This window comes from Emydura macquarii, unplaced genomic scaffold (genome assembly GCF_026122565.2).
Source record: "Emydura macquarii macquarii isolate MOO-44397 ecotype Brisbane River unplaced genomic scaffold, CSIRO-AGI_Emac_v2 contig_3287, whole genome shotgun sequence".
Taxonomy (NCBI): Eukaryota; Metazoa; Chordata; order Testudines; family Chelidae; genus Emydura; species Emydura macquarii.
Genome location: NW_027133424.1, coordinates 3,743,421 through 3,759,202, shown reverse-complemented (window position 1 = coordinate 3,759,202; position 15,782 = coordinate 3,743,421).

Here is a 15,782-nt window from a genome sequence, read left to right as displayed (position 1 = left end):
TGGAGCATCTATGCCATCAGATTCAGGAAGGTCAGGTCTGCGTGGAGCAGGCAACCCTGATTCTGGGACAAGAGATGGGATGCATCCACAGGTGGTACACCGGTAGCTCGAGCAGCATTCTGAACCAATGTTGCTGAGGCCACCAGGATGACCCGTGCTTGGTCCCTTTTCACCTTTATGAAGACTTTGTGGATCATTGGTATTGGTGGGAACGCATACATGAGACTCCCTGAAAAGGAAAGGAGAAAGACATAGGTTAGTGAGCTGTCACTGAGCCCTTGCTGAGAGCAAAACTGACTGGATTTCCTGGTTTCTCTGGTGGCAAAGAGATCCACTTGGCAATTGCCCCACCTCTGGAAGATGTGATCGGCCACCTCCGGGTGTAGGGACCACTCCTGGTGAGAGAAAAAGGATCTGCTGAGGTGGTCCACTAAAGTGTTGCTGATCCCCAGGAGATGCACCACCTCTAAGTGAATGTTGTGGCTCACACAAAAGTCCCCGTATGGCCTCTTGACACAGAGCTGAGGACCGGACCCTGCCCTGTCTGTTGATATAGTACACTGAGGCCATATTGTCTGTGAGTACCCGCACTACCTTGTTTGAGAGTTGTGGCAGGACCACTATGCAGGCCAGATGAATCACCCTGAGTTCCCTGACGTTGATGTGCAATGTCAGTTCTTTTGCCGTCCAGATGGACTGAGTTTTGAGGGGGCCCAGGTGAGCTTCCCATCCTAGGTCTGAGGCATCTGAGACCAGCGATAACAGTTGAGAGACCTCGAAGGGTATTCCTGAGAGCACTTGATATGGTCTTGTCCACCATGCTAGGGAGGTAAGTATCCGTGGAGAGACTGAGAGTACTCTGTTCAGATGATGCCTGGCCAGGGAACATATCAATGCCAGCCACATTTCGAGGGGCCTGAGGTGTAGTCTGGCATGTTGCACCACGTAAGTGCAGGCTGCCATGTGGCCCAGCAGGCTGAGACATACCCTCGCCATGTTGAGAGGGTAGGCTGAAATGTGGGCTATAATTTCTGACATTGCCAGGAACCTTCCCGCTGGTAGGAGTTCCCTGACCTTGGTAGAAACCAGAATCACCCCCAATAAACTATCTTTTGGACCAAGTTGAGCGTTGATTTCTGCTCATTTATTAGCAGGCCTAGTGCTTGGCAAGTGGTTTGGATGGTTGCGATGCTGCCCTTAACTTGAGATCTTGACTTACCCTTGATGAGCCAATCGTCCAGGTAAGGAAAAATCTGCACCCCTCTGCGTTGGAGGTGGGCCACAACTACCACCAAGCACTTGGTAAAAACTCATGATGCAATTGAAAGGACAAAGGGAAGCACTGTGAACTGATAGGAGTGAGCTACTACCACAAACCATAGGAACCTCTTGTGTCCTGGGAAGATCAAGATGTGAAAATAGGCAACCTGTAAGTCGAGAGCAGTGTACCAGTTGCCTGTATCCAGCGAAGGAATAATAATAGCTAAGGAGACCATCTCTTGAGGTACTTGTTGAGGCCTCTTAAGTCTAGGATAGGCCTTGGCCCTCCCTTTGCTTTTGGAATTAGAAAGTAACGGGTGTAAAATCCTCTTCCCCTTAGATGTTGGAAGGCCTCTTCCACCATACCCACTTGTAAGAGTGCTTGCACCTCCTGGATGAAAAGTTGCTTGTGAGCGGGGTCCCTGAAGAGGGATGGGGAAGGAGAACTGGAGGGTGTATCCTGCAGCTACTGTGCTGACTACCCAGCAGTCTGATGTTATGGTAGCCCAAGCTGGGAGGAAAGGAACTAAGCAAGAAGAAAACAACAGGGAGGCTGGATCAAGGGTTAAAACTAGTAGGTAACCCTCGGATGCACCTTCAAAAGGTCTGTTTTCCACCTTGATTGTGGCAGCTGGAGCCCAACTGGGAATGATGAGTGGCCCTGGTGCCTCTTATAACCCCTATTCTTTCTTCTGTAGGACTCATTACGGGTTTGACCTCCAAACCCCTGCGGCTGCTGAGGCCTGACATCTCTTCTGATTGATGACAGGTTGTACAGGCCAAGGGACCACAAGGTCACCCTCGAATTCTTCATGCTATGCAGCCTAAAGTCTATCTGTTTGACAAAGAGGGCCAAAGGGAAGGTCCTGGATCGATTGCTGGATCTCTGACGGAAGGCCCGACGATTGCAACCATGAAGGCCTTCTCATCGATACCGCAAACACCATGGTCCTGGCTGCAGAGTCTGCTGCATCAGAGCCTGCTTGTAGGGATGCCCAGGCTACTGTCCTCCCCTCTTCCAGGATGGCCTTGAACTCCTGCCTAGAGGCCTGCATCAGGGAGTCTACGAATTTCTCTAGTGACTTGCCAATCTACCCAACAGTGCTTGTTGGTTAGATACACGCAGCTGTAGGCTCGCAGTAGAATACATTTTGCGCTCAAACAAGTCCAACCTTTTTGCCTCTTTAATTTTCAGTGTGGAGCTCACTTGGCCCTGTGTGTCCCTTTCGTTGGCAGCTGTGACTACCAACAATCCCGGGGAGGGGTGGGTGTACAGGTATTCAAACCCTGTTGCTGGTATGTTATACTTCCTTTCCACCCTTTTTGACATGGGGGGCAAGGAGGCCAGGGTTTGCCATGGCACCTTGGCAAGTTTTACCACCCCTTCATGAACGGGAAGGAGCACTCTGGAGTGGGCCACTGATGCCAGGATTCCAAAGAGCTCATCCGCAGGCACATTCAACTCGTCTATATTGAGGCCCAGATTGGATGCTACTCTTTTTAACAGATCTTGATGGGATCTGAAATCATCTAATGGAGTCACTGAGGAGGGTCCCACTACTGCCTTGTCTGGTGACGATAAGGAAGAGACTGGTAACCGGCAGAATAGGATCCTCTTCCCTGGCCAGGGTAGTGCCTCCCAGGCTTGGGGTTGGTGACCTCTCTTGGTCCGACTTCGCATCCAAATGCGGTGCCGTGCTCTGGGGGAAGATCTTGGTACCGAGGTCCCTGCCACCTAATAGGCCTGTGGGACTCCGGGGGGAACCCCCAGGGGTTCTAATATTGCCACAGTCCAGGCCACTGTCCTTGAGGCCATACCCCCCATCGGTGACATTGTAAAGAAGCCGGGTGTCAGGACTGAAGCCAGTCTTGACTGTCGAACCACATCCTCACCCTCAGAGGTTAAGGAGCTACTGTCTGAGGACCAGGGCAGTGCCAACTCCGAATATCTTTCAGCACTGTATGGAGCGTGGCAGCATTCTGGCACCGTGGATCAGAGTGGGAAGTCTGACCATCAGGCGTCTCAGGATCAGCTCTTGTCTTTAGGCTTTCTATAATGATTAGGAGGATGGGGCTGAGGTTCTGGGGACCCACGCCAGGAGTCCAGTGACCTCTGATGTTCCAAGGTCCAGTGCTGTTGCTCTGCTGACCAGTGCTGGGCATCCAGGGACCGACGGCGGGAACCCGATCTTTTACTGCTCTGCTCTGAAGAGTGGGATCTTGTGTTAGGGCACTATCTATACACTGGCGAGCGGTGCCTAGGAGACGGGGACTGCTGTGCAGGTCTCAGTGCTGATTTGTCCTTCAATAGACTGCCCGCTGGCATTGACGCTGAGTCACAGTATGGCAGTCTGCCCTCCCTCAGTGTCATTGTCTGAAAGGCCTCTGGAGTTGACAGCACTACCAGGTGGTGAGGCCCTTTACCACTACCTGGAGTCAGTGGTGGGCCCGGTACAGGTTTCAAAGCTCACAATAGCGAGGGACCCTTTGGGGGTTGGGGGGATTGGCAGCCCGACAAGGGTCTTTTCTGGTCACCCATACTTTTCTTCTTCCTATTAGCTGGTGAGCTCCTTCACTTGCGTGCATCTTTTTCAGTCTCTTCTTTGGTACCGGGGATGGCGATCGGTGCTGGGAAAGAGAAGGTGCCAAAGGAGCACTGCATGCCGAGACTGCGGTGCTTGGCACCAAGTATGATCTGCCAGGCTCCAACAACAGCCTGAGTGCCAACTCTATTAGAATGGCCTTGAGCCAAATGCCACAGTCCTCTTTAGCCTGTGGGTGAAAGCTTTTGCAAATTTTACACCTCTCATGAACATGAGTTTCCCCAAGGTACTTCAGGCAGCTCTGATGTGGGTCGCTCTTTGCCATAGGCTTATTACACGAAGCACGGGGTTTAAACCCTGGGGAACAGGGCACACCCTGGGGCCCTGGGACACTAACTACGTTAACTCTGCAACTAATGGGAACAATCAACTATGTACACGTAAACAAAGAAAAAATACTAGGGTTGATAAGACTTGTGAGAGCAAGAGGCATTTCAGCACTCTCACTGGTGGTAAAAAGGAACTGGGGGGGCCCAGCAGCGCCTATATGTGGGTGCATATGCATGCCGCTGCAAAAGGCATCAGAGCCGGCCCTACGGGCACCACTAGTGGAAAAAATTCCGGCACCAGTGCATGTGGTGCACGCACACCTAATTGGGAATGAATATGAGCAAGCATTCGAAGATCCTTGGATGACCAACAAGGATACTATCTTCCATTCACATTGGATCATTCAGAAAGAAAGAGGCCAAATACTAAGTAGGTTCTATCTTCTCAGCCTGGAAGAGCTAATGAAGCCACAACTGAAGGTGCTATAGATGCTTGAACAGGCCAGGTTAGCTGTGAGGAAATGTCAGAATTGGGGCAGTCAGTTGTGTGTGTGAGACAGGGAGGGACCCTTGGACAATTGCACAAGGAGGCGGCACATCGAGGTTGGTGCTGAGTGGGCACGGAGATTGCATATCCAGTCCTTTGCCGAGGGCAAGTCAGCCTGCCAAATAGCCACTTCCCTTGCAATTCACTTCACTTCCTCTGATCCTGAATCATGCTCCCTTCGGCCTCACAGGCTGTGGCCCTCTGAGGTCAGGTATGTATGGACTTAGCATGCCTAAGTAGTGCAGATCCTCTTTTTTTCCCCTCCTCCATTCTCAGAGTGCAGTGCTGCTGTTCACCAGTTGGGCTCTCTCTTTTCCCCACCCTCCTGTTCACATGATATCCATGAGAAGCAATGCTGATATTAACATTGTATCATCACCAAAGCACCAGCACTGAGATGGGTCTTGCACTTCTCCTCCAGTACAGACAGCGGCCCCAAAGATAGCATCTTCATCTTCAAAAGAAATAGCCCTTAAAAGCTGAGGTAAGAAGCATGCGGCTCCTGGGATCTGCACGGCGACGGTACAGAGAGCTGTGCTTTACGCCAAAGTTGAATGATGCCTGACAGAGCTTAGGAGAGGAGAGCTGTTTTAATAACTGTCTCATCAATTACTGAGCTTTCAAATCTTGCTCACATGAGCTCAGGCTCTCTCTGTGCTGGTGTTTGGGCTTGATCCAAAACCCAATGAAGTCAGTGGGAGTCTTTCCCCTGACTTCAGTGGGCGTTTTCCCCCCTCAGTGTCTTATGTGTACAGAACCCAGGGCCCATTCCTGCAGCCACTGTACAAAAGGAAGACATACTGCTGTCAATAGACAAAGCAGATGTGCCAATAATTCTGAAGTCAGAAACCCTCGTATTCCCTATATGTGACAGCCTAGAAAACAAGGTTACTTACCAGTAACTGTTGTTCTTCGAGATGTGTTGCTCATGTCCATTCCAATATAGGTGTGTGCACGCCACAGTGCACGGTTCCTGGAACTTTTTTCCCCTTAACAGACCCCATAGGGCCGGCTCTGGTGCCCCCTGGAGAGCCCTGCGCATGCCACAGCACATGAGGCACTGCTGCCCCCATGCCCCCTCAGTCTCTTCTTTCTGCCAACTCCGACAGCGGGGACGGGGAGAGGGTGTGGAATGGATATGAGCAACACATCTCAAAGAACAACAGTTACTGGTAAGTAACCCTGTTTTATACTTCGAGTGATTGCTCATATCCATTCCAATATATGTGATTAAATAGCCATACCCTGGAGGTGGGTAGGAGTTACCGGTGAGTTGCCCTCAGCATGGCTCTGCCGAATCCTACGTCCTCTCTCGCCTGTTGAACGATGGCGTAGTGGGACGTGAAGGTGTACACCAATGACCAGGTGGCGGCTTTGCAGATGTCCTGCAGGAGCACTCTCTCCAGAAAAGCCGCAGATGAGGCCTTAGCTCTGGTTGAATGCGCTGTGATGATACCCGGGAGCGGCACATTCGCCTGCTCATAGAAGCACTTGATGCAGGATGTGATCCACATGGAGATGTGCTGAGTGGAGACCAGTGATCCGTTCATCCTGTCCCCCCCGTGGCAAGGAGCTGTGCCGATTTCCAGAACGGCCGTGTCTTCGACGTAGCAGGCCAGGGCTCATCTCGTGTCTAGCGAATGCCATCTCCGCTCCTCCTCCAAACCATGCGGTTTGGGAAAAACACAGGGAGAGATTTATTGTGGTTACAACGAAATTGGGAAACCATCCCAGGCTGGGAGGTTGGGCGCGGCCTCAACTGCACCTTATCCGTATAGAATAGTGTATAAGGGGGCTCCGAGGTCAATGACCTAATTTTGAAGATCCCCCAATCTGAGGTAATGGCCTCCCAGAAGGCTACCCTCCACGAAGTGTGGCAGAGGACATGAAGCCATGGGTTCCAAGGGGAGGGCCCTATGAGTCTCGAGAGGACCAGGCTGATAACCCAGGGACAGACCGGGTTGCGGACCTGGGGATACCACCTCTCCACCCCCTTGAGCACCCTGACCAACATGGGATGGGAGAACGGGGATCTCCCCGCTAGCGGGTGATGGAAGGCCAAAATAGCTGCCAAGTGGACTGTCAACTAGGCCAGCACCAGACCCCGGAGTACTCCAGGGTCGCCTGCGGAGGCAAAAGGCTGGCGGAATGCCCCAGAACTCCGCCCAAGAGGTAAACCATGTCCACTTAGCCTGATACACGACCTGTGTAGAAGGGTCCCTGCTGCCCAGCAGGACTTGTTGGACCTGCACCGAGCAGGCTCCCTCTACCTCTGTCAGCCTCAGAGCCTCCAGGCCGTGAGCTGCAGGGAGTCCAGATCCGGGTGCAGCAACCATGGTCCTGGGAGAGAGGGTTGTGCCGCCTTGGGAGCCCCACGGGCGGAGCGAACGAAAGGTCCAGCAGCATGCTGAGCCAGCGCTGGCTTAGTCAGGCCTGAGTAGTGAATATGACATCCGCCCTGTCTCTGTTTATGTTCAGTAGGACCTTGGGCAGGAGTGGAATGGGCGGGAACGCGTACCTGAGGGTCCCTGTCCCATTACTGAGGAATGTATCTGAAACTGACCCAGTCTCATGACCCCGGCGCAAGCCGAGCCTTAGCACAGCGCATTTCAGACCGACGCAAATAGATCCAGTTGGGGGACACCCCACTTTTGGAGGATCACAGTCACTACCTCTGGGTGCAGTGACCAGTCGTGGCGGGGTAGAAACAACCTGTTAAGGTGATCCGCCTCGTCGCTCTTCATCCTCATGAGGTGAGAGGCAGTCCAGCGGAGTTGTGCCTCACGGCAAAGCTCCACGGACGGGTAGCTTCCTCGCAGAGAGCGGAGGAGCATGCCCCTCCCTGCCCCTTTATGTAAAAATGGGTGTGGTGTTGTCCGGCAGCGCCTGCACCACTCTGCCTGTCAGGAATCGGAGGAACAACCTGCATGCTAGGCGAATGGCTCTCAGCTCCTCCATGGTGACCTGCAAGCACCTTTCCTCCCCCGACCAGAGCCCCCGAGTGCTCAGGTTGGCACCGATGTGGGCTCCCATCCCACATACGAGCCATAGGAGATTAAGGTGACCGACAGGACCAGTTCCATGAACGGAACGCCCTTCCCTACTGCCCTGGGGAATCTCCACCAGTTTAGGGAGGCTAGGGCGGGTGGGGTACTGGACCACACAATTCAATGGGTGTCTGCTCGGCACATATACCGAGGCCAACCACGCCTGAAGTGGCCTGTACCTCAGGCGAGCTAGTCTCACTATGTATGTGCAGGCCGCCATGTGGCCTAACAGCAGTAGGCAGTGCCTGGCTGTTGTCATGGGGCATCGGTGCAGCTGGGAGATGATAGAAACCATTGCCTTAAAACGTGGCTGAGGCAGGAAGGCTCTGGCCTGGGAAGCGTCCAGGGTGGCCCCAATGAATTATATGTGTTGCACTGGGGTTAGTGTGGACTCCTGCTCGTTTATGAGCAGTCCCAGCCTGCTGCATGTGGAGCAAGTGAGAGTCACGCTCTCCTGCACTTGGAACCTGGACCTACCCCATATCAGCTGATCGTCCAGGTAAGGGAAGATTTGCACACCTTTTCGCCTCAGGCGGCCCGCCATTACCACCACGCATTTGGTGAACACCCTTGGAGCCGAAGATAGGCCAAAGGGTAGGCTGTAAATTGGTAGTGAGAGCCAGCCACTGTGAAGCAGAGGAAGCACCTGTGGCTCCGGAGGATGGACCCACGAAAGTATGCGTCCGTGTAGGACGAGGGCACCATACTAGTCTCCTGGATCCAGGCAGGGATTATGGAGACTAGTGAGACCATGTGAAACCTGAGTCTTCAATATATTTGTTCAGACAACGCAGGTCTAGTACGGGTCTCAGACCCTTGGGGGTGCTCCTTCAGGATAGAAGGGCCTTAATCTGTTCAGGACAGGGCGGGGCGGGGCAGGAGAGCAGTAGGGGCGCCACCCTCGGGTGCACCATCGAACTGTCTCCTATGATTGCCCGACCCGCTGGGGGCCCCTGCTGAGGCTGAGGACGAGCTGGGGGGGGGCTGAGTCCATCTTTTAAACCCCCTATTTCTGTCCCTATTTCTGTAGGGTTGGAAAGGGCCTATGCGGAGGTCTTGGTCGCTGCTGCGCCTGGGCCGCGACTGCCGCCTGGAAGCCTGGGGCGTGTACAGGCCCAGGGAGTGAAGCGTTGCCCTGGAGTCCTTCGGGCCGTGCAGCTTCGCATCGGTCCGATTGGAGAAGAGGGCTGACCCATGAAAGGGAAGGTTCTAGATTGATTGCTGCACCTCCTGGACAGGCCTGAGGGTAGCAGCCCTGAGTACTTCCTCATGGAACTGGCCGGGGCTATGGCCCTACCCGCTGCAGCAGCAGCATCATTGGACATTTGGAGTGCTGCCCTAGCCACCATGATTCCTCTATGCAGGATGGCAGAATCCAACCTCAAGGTAGGGACTCCCCTCTTGAGCAGCTCCTGGTGCGCCCTAAAATCTTCCAGTGATGCCATGTGATCCCCGGAGACTGCCTCGTCAAGGGAGGAGGAAGAGGACTGCCGAGGCAAGTCTTTTGGGTGCTCCCCTTGCTGAAGGGATGCACCCGTAGAGGGTCCCTCCACGGGGTCCGACTCCTCAGCCGAGGAGCGGTGTTTATGGGCCTTAGACTGTGCCAGGGCATGGACTGTACCCCTGCTAGCAGAGAGGATTGGGGCCCTGGTCCCATCTGGGTGTCCCATGGGGCCCAATAAGGCCCTTGACCCCAGGGCCCAACTGGGGATGACTGTGCCACCTGCTTCGACACCTTGTGGGGATGTCGGCTGTCCTGACGACTGTCCCCTCCGTGGGACCCAAGCAGCTACACAGGCAGCCGTCCTTGGTCCTGGGTGCTGTGCCCGCGCCAGGGACCATGTTTTCGCTGCCTCCACCATGGAGGATGATGAGAATTGCCTGTGTCAGCACAGGGGAGGAGGAGGACCACCGAGGGGCAGCTCCGAAGAACCCACAGCACTGCGGAGAGCCCCGGCGCCGCCGGGAGCCTCGGTACTGCGTGGAGCTGTGGCGCCTCCTGGAGCTGTGGGGCCAGGAGAGTCCCGCTACTGCTGGGAGCCTCGGCACCACGTGGAGGTGCAGCGCTGCTGTGAGCTCCGGCACCGCCTGGAGCTGCGGCGCCGCGAGAGCCTCGCTACCACCAGGAGTCTTGGTACTGTGTGGAACCTCGCTACTGCCGGGAGTTCCGGCACCACGTGGAGCTCCGGCACCATGTGGCCGGTGCATCTCTGTACTCGACCCTGCCCGTATCATTGTGCAGGGGAGTGTCCGCGCTCCACGCGCACTGCTTGTCATTGGCAGTGGGGATGCTGCTCCGTGCCGAGTCGAATCCGGTGCCAACGGTCCCAGGAGCCCGGCCCCTTCTCCCTCAGCGGGGGGGGGGGGGAGGGGTGGCGTGGAGGTGGCATAGGCAGGCCAACAAGGCTCTTGCCACCAGAAACCTCCGCATTGGCAGGGGCACTCTCCCACTTCCAGGAGTCGGGGGTGGCTCCCTGCTCAGAGATGCAGACCCAGAGAGAACTCGATTGGCCGTGGCCGGTGCATCTCTGTACTCGACCCTGCCCATACCCACGGCGTAGGGTAGTGTCCGCGCTCCATGCACTCTCCTCGTTGTCGGCACCTGGGATGCTGTTCTGTGCCGAGTCAAATCTGGTGCCGATGGTGCCGAGGAGCAGGACAGCCCGGACACAGAGCAGAGCGCTGCGTTAAGAGCAAGGCTTTAAACCTGATCTCTCTGTCCCTCTGGGCTCACTGTTTAAACGCTTTGCATATCCTACTCTTGTCTTTCCTGTTTACTCTCCCCCCAGGCACTTAAGGTACCGAGCAGGGAGGGGAGAGGGGGGTTTAAGACCAGGCGGCCGGGACATAGCCCGGGACCTTAAGTCCGTCAGGGACTTCTTACTAAACTACAGTACTTAACAACTACTTAAAACTAACTAGGGTACTTTGACTAACAAAGAGACCAAAGAAGGAGAATGGCACTTGCAGAGAGAACGTTGTTCGAGGTCAGCCATAAAAATGTTGGCGTACTGTGGGGCCATGCGGGTGCCCATAACTGAATGCAACGCTATCCACAGCCTCAAAAACAACTCTGACATCGTAATCAAAGAGGCAGACAAAGGAGGTGCCGTTGCCATCCTGAATAGATTGGATTATGAACAGGAGGCTGCCAAACAACTCTCAAACACCACATTCTACAAGCCACTACTGTCCGATCCCACTGAAGAATACCAAAAGAAACTAAAACATCTACTTAATAAACTCCCTAAGGAAACACAGGAACAAATCTACACAGACACACCCCCCTGAGCCCCAACCAGGGTTATTCTATCTACTACCCAAGAGCCACAAACCTGGAAATCCTAGACGCCCTATCATCTCAGGCATTGGCACTCTCACTACAGGTCTATCAGGCTATATGGACTCTCTCCTCAGGCCCTATGCCACCAGCACTCCTAGCTATCTTTGTGATACCACTGACTTCCTGAGAAAACTACAACCCATTAGTGATCTCCCAGAAAACACCATTCTAGCCACTATGGATGTAGAAGCTCTCTACACCAACATTCCACATACAGATGGACTTCAAGCCATCAAAAACACTTTCCCCGATGATCATATGTCACACCTCACAGCTGAACTTTGTGACTTTGTCCTGACCCACAACTACTTCAGATTTGGAGCCAATCTATACCTCCAAGTCAGTGGCACAGCTATGGGCACCCCCGCATGGCCCCACAGTATGCCAACATTTTTATGGCTGACCTTGAACAACGCTTCCTCAAAACTCGTCCCCTAACACCTCTTCTTTACCTACGCTACATTGATGACATTTTCATCATCTGGACCCACGGGAAAGAGTCCCTTGAAGATTTCCACCGGGATTTTAATAATTTCCATCCCACAATCAACCTCAGCCTGGACCAATCCACACAAGAAATCCACTTCCTGGACACTACAATAAAAATAAAGGATGGGCACATTAATACCACCCTATACCGAAAACCAACTGACCACAATACATATCTTCATGCCTCCAGCTTCCACCCTGGACACATTACATGATCCATTGTCTACAGTCAAGCCTTAAGATACAACCAGATTTGCTCTGATCCCTTAGACAGAGATCTCTATGAAACATTCCTAAAACTACAATACCCACCTGGAGAAGTAAAGAAACAAAATTGACAAAGCCAGACGGATACCCAGAAGTCACCTACTACAGGACAGACCCAACAAAGAAAACAACAGAACCCCACTGGTCACCACCTACAGTCCCCAGCTAAAATCTCTCCAGCACATCATTAAAGATCTACAACCTATCCTAGCAGATGATCCATCTCTCGCTCAGGCAGTGGGCGGCAAACCCATCCTGGCTTACAGACAGCCTCCCAACCTGAAGCAAATACTCACCAGCAACCATACACCCTACAAAAAATCCTACCCAGGAACCTATCCCTGCAACAAACCCCGTTGTCAGCTCTGCACACACATCGTCTCTAATGACATCATCACTGGTCCTAACCACATCAATCACACCATAAGGGGCTCATTCACCTGCATATCCACTAATGTTATATATGCCTTCATGTGCCAGCAATGCCCCTCTGCCATGTACATTGGCCAAATCGGACTATCACTACACACAAGGATAAATGGACACAAATCAGACATAGAAAATAACAACATCCATAAACCTGTGGGAGAACACTTTAATTCCTCAGGGCATTCTGTCTCTGACCTGAAAGTTGTTGTACTTCTTCAAAAAAACTCCAAAAACAGACTTCAAAGAGAAACTGCTGAGTTAGAAATGATCTGCAAACTTGACACATTCAAACTGGGTTTAAACAGAGACTTGGAGTGGCTATCTCACTACCGAAGGTAAATTACTTTGCTCACCCATTCTCACCTCCTACTCAATGGTCGTCATTAGGTCTTAAGTACCGTACTCCACCTCCCCCATTGTTCTCAATGCACCAGGATATCTATAAGATGCCTCTGTGTTACCTATTTTCTGTATTACTGCATCTGAAGAAGAGAGCTGAAGTCTCTCGAAAGCTTATGTCTGCAAATATTAAATTTGTTAGTCTTTAAAGTGCCACAGAACTCTCATTGTTTTTGCTGTATACACAAACATGGCTACCCCTCTGGAACTATTACCAGTAACTGTTGTTCTTCGAGATGTGTTGCTCAGGTCCAGGCCCAGGTGCAGCAGGTGACCCTGGTCCTGTGAGAGCAGGTCGTAGCACCTCAGGAGCGGAATCGGCGTGTCGATAGACAGGTCGAGCAGCATGCTGTACCAGTGCTGCCGTGGCCAAGCTGGCGCAATCAGTATCATGTCCGCTCTGTCCCTCTTTATTTTCAAGAGGACCTTGGGCAGGAGCAGAATGGGGGGAAATGCATACAGGAGGGTCCCCATCCAGTCTAGAAGGAACGCGTAGGAAAGGGAGCCCGGCTCGCGACCTCGGAGCGAGCAGAAACTCGGGCACTTCCTGTTCCAGGACTACGCAAACAGGTCCAGTTGGGGAACCCCCCACTTCCGGAAGATTGAAGTCACCACCTCCAGGTGCAGTGACCAGTCGTGGTGGGGTAAAAACGACCTGCTGAGGTGGTCCGCCTCGTTGTTCCTGACCCCCGGGAGGTGAGAGGCAGATATGTGAAAATTGTGCCTCACAGCAAAATCCCAAAGATGAGTAGCCTCCTGGCAAAGAGCCGAGGAGCGAGCTCCCCCTTGCCTGTTTATATAAAACATGGCCGCCGTGTTGTCTGAAAGGACCTGAACCATCCTGCCCCTCAGGAATTTGAGGAAGACCTTGCAGGCCAATCGGACTGCCCTGAGCTCTCTGACATTTATATGGAGAGCCCTCTCGTCTGGTGACCATAGTCCCTGGGTGCTCAGGTCCTTCTGATGTGGGCCCCTCAACCCCCGTCTGAGGCGTCCGTAATCAGAGTCACTGAGGGAGCCAAGTCTCTGAAGGGAACACCTCTCAGAACCTCCCCGGGGTCCCTCCATCAGTCCAGGGAGGACAGTACCTGGGTGGGAACCGTGACCACTTTGTTCAGCCGATGTCTGGCCGGTACATAGACTGAGGCTAGCCACCCTTGGAGAGGCCTGAGCTTGAGGCGAGCCAGCCTCACCACATAAGTACATGCCGCCATGTGTCCCAACAGCTGAAGGCAGCGCTTGGCTGTCATCGTGGGGGACCTGTGCAGATCGTTGATTATGGCGGTCATGATCTTGAACGAGTCTGAGGGAGGAAGGCTCTGGCCTGGGCATCCAAGGTGGCCCCTATGGACTCTATGCGCTGCACCGGGGTGAGAGTAGACTTCTGCTCGTTGATGAGCAGCCCCAGTCTGGTGCATGTGGTGCAGGTAAGAGCCAGGCTGTTCCTCACATGGGCCCTGGACTTGCCCCGGATCAGCCAGTTGTCCAGGTATGAGAATATCTGAACCCCTCTGCGGCGCAGGTGGGCCGCTACCACTGCCATACATTTTATAAACACCCTTGGCGCAGACGAAAGGCCAAAAGGTAGGGCTGAAAACTGGTAGTGGCATCCAGCTACCATAAACCTTAAGAACTTTCTGTGACCTGGAAGGATAGTGATATGAAAATACGCATCCTTCAGGTCGAGGGTGGCATGCCAGTCCCCTAGATCTAAGGCAGGAATGATGGAGGCTAGGGAAACCATATGAAACCTGGTGCGCCTGACAAAACTTGTTCAGACGGCGGAGGTCCAGAATTAGCCTCAGGCCCCCCTTGGCCTTGGGGATTAGGAAGTACCATGAGTAGAATCCCCTTCCCCGTTCCTGTGGAGGAACCTCCTCCACCGCACCGAGCGTGAGGAGGGAGTTGATTTCCTGTATGAGGAGCTGGTCGTGAGAGGGGTCCCTGAAGAGGGACTGGGTAGGGGGAGAGTTGGGGGGGAAGGCCGTAAGTTGTAAGGCATAGCCCTTGAGGACTATGCCAAGGACCCATTGGTCCGTGGTAATGGCTTCCCATTCGGTGTGGTACGGCCGAAGCCCGTGGGTAAATAACTTGGAGAGATCCAGTGGGAAAGGAGGAGTGCCACCCTTGTGCACCCCGTCAAAATCTTTTATTGGCCGCATTGCCCTTGTTTGGGCCTTGCTGGGAACCCGCAGAGGACCCTTGTCAGTCGCGGCGGCTGGGCACCCGGTACCGATCCTGACCCCTCCTGGGTTGAGTGGGTCTGAGGGGCAGCCTAGGTGGAGGCTGTGGTTGCCTCTGGGCCTGAGGGCAGGCCTGGCACCTTGAGGCCTGTGGGGTGTATAGCCCTAGGGATCTCAGGGTGGCTTGTGAGTCCTTTAGGGCGTGGAGTTTCTCATCCGTCCTCTCGGAGAAGAGGCCGGTGTAATCAAAAGGGAGGTCCTGAATTGTCTGTTGGACCTCCTGGGACAAGCCTGAAGCTTGGAGCCAGGAGCAGTGGCGCGTGACGATGGCCGAAGCGATCACCCTGCTGGCAGTATCCGCTGCGTGACTGGCCGATTGAAGTGCCGCCTTAGCTACCGCCACACCTTCCTGTGACACAGTGGTGAAGTCTGCGGCCTGGTCCGGGGGCAACCCGGAGCAGAACCTCTGCAGTGAGGACCACAGGTTCAAATTGTATTTCCCTAGGAGGGCCTGATGGTTTGCGACCCTCAGCTGCAGGGCTGCAGTAGAGTACATTTTGTGGCCGAATAGGTCCAGCTTCTTGCTGTCCTTATCCTTAGGGGTGTTGCCCTGGCCACAGGAACCCAAATCAAAGCAGTTTGGAAATAAACTAGTGTAAAGCCAAAGAGCAGGTTGTCACAGGGAGGACTGAGCCCTTGAAGAGGGAACTGCTCCAGACCACTTGAGCTTCATTAGCAGCCTTGATGGGACCTGACAGCTGTTTCCTGTTCCCCTCTGACTCCTTATAGGGAAAGGGAGAGGAAGTGTTGGCAGACAGGAGCTCCAGAGAGTAGGAGGTTCTTGCAGGAGACCCTGACTGGGAGAAGGGTTGGGGTGTGTGCTCCAGCTAGGAAGGTCTGGGAGCGGCAGCTTTGTGAAGAGCAGATTGGGACAGAAGACAAGCCC